The sequence below is a fragment of the Ananas comosus genome, linkage group 1 (assembly GCF_001540865.1).
Source record: "Ananas comosus cultivar F153 linkage group 1, ASM154086v1, whole genome shotgun sequence".
In the NCBI taxonomy this organism is placed as follows: Eukaryota; Viridiplantae; Streptophyta; class Magnoliopsida; order Poales; family Bromeliaceae; genus Ananas; species Ananas comosus.
In genome coordinates, this window is record NC_033621.1 from 19,343,155 (window position 1) to 19,347,124 (window position 3,970).

Sequence of the window (3,970 nt, forward strand, 5' to 3'; positions counted from 1 at the left end):
AGATACAAAAAAGGGCGAAACAGTAGGAACGTAATTCATATAGGCCTTGCTAACCACATAGAAAACCCAAAATATATCAAGTTTGTGTGCAAGGCCGCAAAAACCAGGTGGCAGATTAAAGATATTTATCTAGTTAGGAGGGAAGGAGGGTGCGTCAGGCTTGTTTCCAGCGGCCAGCTATTGCATGACCACTTGACGGTCAATCCACATATACAAAATATCTCCACTCATAGACATGAACATTGACCTATTGCGCTCATCCTTGAAAGCGTCACATGCAGAGAGGATAGCTTCAAGAGATAGACCGGGAATGTTATTTAGTCTTACCATACACTCCTCTATGGAGTGAAGTTTTGGACAAGCGTCAATCTCACGCTGTAGCAATCGCTCAGCTATGTTCAATCTTTTTTTGCCAAGCTCAACCAACTCTTGCATACAATCAGAGTTGTTTTCAATTTTTCCCTTACGGGTTGATGTCAGTGTAGTCTTACGTGACGGAGGTGAGGAACGACGTCTCTTACCAGAAGAAGTATGAGCAGAAGCACTAGTAACGTGCGGATTTCCACTCTTAACTGGGGTTGGAGTGGGAGAATATGAAGTTGCATCATTGATGCCATCTTCATTTTGTGGCGACATTGCCATGGGTAATTGGTGGCTACCAGAAGTTTGCCCATGTCCTGAAGGACCGGCCATGGATTTTCTGATTTGCTCTAAAATGGCGGTTGTGCCCGGGGATGATGATGACATGCTACGAACATCCTCACTTTGCATTCCAGTCGTAAATCCATGCCTACCCGTAGCAGTGGTCTTTCCAGATAAGAACTCAATGTCCTTATATGCAGGGAACGGTTTGTCCCTACACTTAGCATAAGCTGAATTTTCTTGTAACAATATAAAACACAATGGTCAACTGAGAAAACTATAATTATATAAAAATTAAAATTTCAAGATAATTGGTTCAACAACATACCGCTACCACTACATCCCAATCACTTGGGTCGCCGGCTGTTGGAATGTTGCGATCATAATCCCAACCCCATCCACTCTTATTAGCTAATGTTTGATACATGACGAATTGTCGCTTCAACACTTTTAGTCGATTTTGTAAATGGCTTTTAACAAAGTTTGCTTTTGTTCGCAGGTTGAAATCATGAATTATTCTTCCCCAAGCAAGTGGAGTAAAACTTCCATTGACGAAATTTCCAAGAACATGTTCTTCTGTCATCAAGTTCAACATTGCCGAATCCATGACCTTTGTCCAATTTCCAGAGCGTACTCTGGGTTTCGAGATTTCCTGACTGTGGCTTTGGAGGCTTTGGCTATCAGTTGAGGTGACATCAATAACGTTTATGTTTTGTCTTACAAAACGATGAACTTGTCTATTTTGAGGTAGCATCTGAAGTTAATCAACATATAAATAAATAAATAAATTAACAAGTCGTCGTGAAGTACAGCTTATAGTAAGTTAACATGGCTTAGAAGAAAGGGGATAATGATGATCATGGTGGCTGCAATGCGAAAAACATGCCACCCAACCATGAAGTTCTAGTTTCTTACCCATGCATCATCGTCTCATTTTATGTCAAATAAGGCATCCAACAAGGCAACAGAGAAAGCACCACCATTTCACAATACCTCCAAGATCATATGCATTGAGTACATGTTCATCAGCAGATACTGATAATTCCCAGTGTTCAGCTATATATAGAACATGGTTATTCCAGTTTTTTAACTGTGTAGAATTGATGGCAGCATATCTTTATTTTTGTCCTGCTATTTATGAACCTATATTATTGCACTTTGAATAGACCCATACAAATGATGGCCTATCCAGAGAGCCTAAATAAAATGCAATAGGAAGACAAAGAAACATAATATAAATAGCATGCAAAATTATATAAAACAACAACCTTGTCTTTCAACAATATTATTTACTATTATTTAAAGTAGGCACATTATATTACAGAAATTAAGCAAAATCTGATGGTTTACCTAAAAATCTAATTATTTAAAATCAACTATTATGAACTTTTCAGCATAATAGTTGTAAAAAATGAATAAGAAATAAAGTAATAAGACGAATCTAGTAGAAACTAAGAGAAAAGCAAGACGTAAGAGTAGATGAATTTTCGGCCATAATTAATACACTCAAACTGAAGCTTTACAATTGAAATAAAATAATAATAGGAATCAACACATAAATATAAATGGAGCAATCACTCAGCATGAATGAATCGTCCTATGTATTGAATTGGTAGCTGCATAGGACTAATCCCATATGCCTCCAAACCACAATACATCTGAATTCAAAAATGCTTCACTGCTTGTTAATAGGATACATCTCGTTCCCATTCAAGGCCCAGCATTATCAAAGTTAGGCCACAAGTTACATCAAACTAGTTAAAAAAAAACCCACCTTTGTAAGATCAAGGAGCGCAAATACGATTAACTATTCAGATGAGCACAATGAAGGGTAGAGTTTCCTCAACCACAGAATTTTTGAGGGGTTTGCATCTTACCCTGGTGCATACTATTTATAGGGAAGAAGTCAGGACTTACTATGTTAGGTAGGAGAAAATAAGTGTAGTTAATGGAGACGACTCGACAACTCGAACTAACAGCAAGATCGGAGAAGATATCTTTCTGTTGTGCAGCCGAGAGAGATTGCCTTAATTAATGGCCGATCTACGCAGGGAACCGAGCTTTTGAAAACAATAGATGCGTAGGAGACATTGCTTCAGGAGTAAAAGCAAACCACTCCAATAAATAGGGTTTTGGGGGCAGTGAAGAAGACGATAAATAGGGTCTTTGGGGCGGTGAAGAAGATGACGCTATCTTTGGTAGGCGCGAGGCAGTAAAAAGGAAAAAGAAAGAAATGTTCGCCTGGGGAAAAGAAGAAGAGTAGGGAGAGGGGTATAGATAGGTGCGAGGAAAAAGTAAAGAAGATTCACAAGAGGAAGAAGACGACGCAGCTTCTCGAGAAAAAGATGAAGACGAAGATGGGACAGGTGCAAGAGTAAAGGGGCGATACGAACGAGGCAAAGCAGCAAAATAAAATAGAATTTCCCATCCCTGCCCCTGGGACAAAATCTAATTCCAGGGGTGGGGGGGAATTAATCTTAACGGGTTATTCCAGTTTTTTCTGGAATAACCCGCTTTGACCGGTATAAGCTATTCCTATCTTTTTTTCTTTTGTTTGGTAGAATATATAGGATAAAATACTTTATCCTCTGGTTATTCTATTACCAAACATAGCCTAAGGGTATTGGACAAGAACAATGTAGAACATGACATGAACAATAGGTAAGAACCTATAAAGACATCGGCATTATGACTTGTACTATGTATCCTCAACTTGAGGATTGGATCGAGGCTTACGTGGACTTAGGCTTGAGGGAGGTCGCTCCTCCTCAAGCGGTGTACTTCGAAGTGTAGACACCAACGGGGAAGTACCCCGTCAACGATCCCTCGGGTGGTTGTACTTAAAGCCTCCCCCGGTAGACGAGAGATGAATTGTGAGCTATTAGGGTTAACAAAGTTAACCGGTAAGATTGGGTACAGAAAGATAAAGTAATGATAAAGAACATGCATGCATGCATACTATATATTGTTGATTATCTATATCCACTGACATTCTTTTGCAGACATAGTATTAGATGCATTAGTACTGGTTACTTTTCTTCCTTTGTTATACTTATGCCTGAATAGACCTAGTGGGTAAGTCGGCGAGGTCGGTTGCCGAACCCACTGGGAACTTCGTTGTAGTTCTCACACCACTAACCCCACAAGTCCGAGTACGAGCGGGGTGGCGGAGGACCACGGAAAGGGTTTAGCGCCGTAAGTAGCGGCCACCGGGACTTTTTCACATTTTGTAGTCATTTCCCTTTTGGTTTACATGTATCAACTTCTTTTGTTGATTTAGAAAATTGTAAAGTTGATAACAATTATGTAATTTGGTGAATGGCTAAAT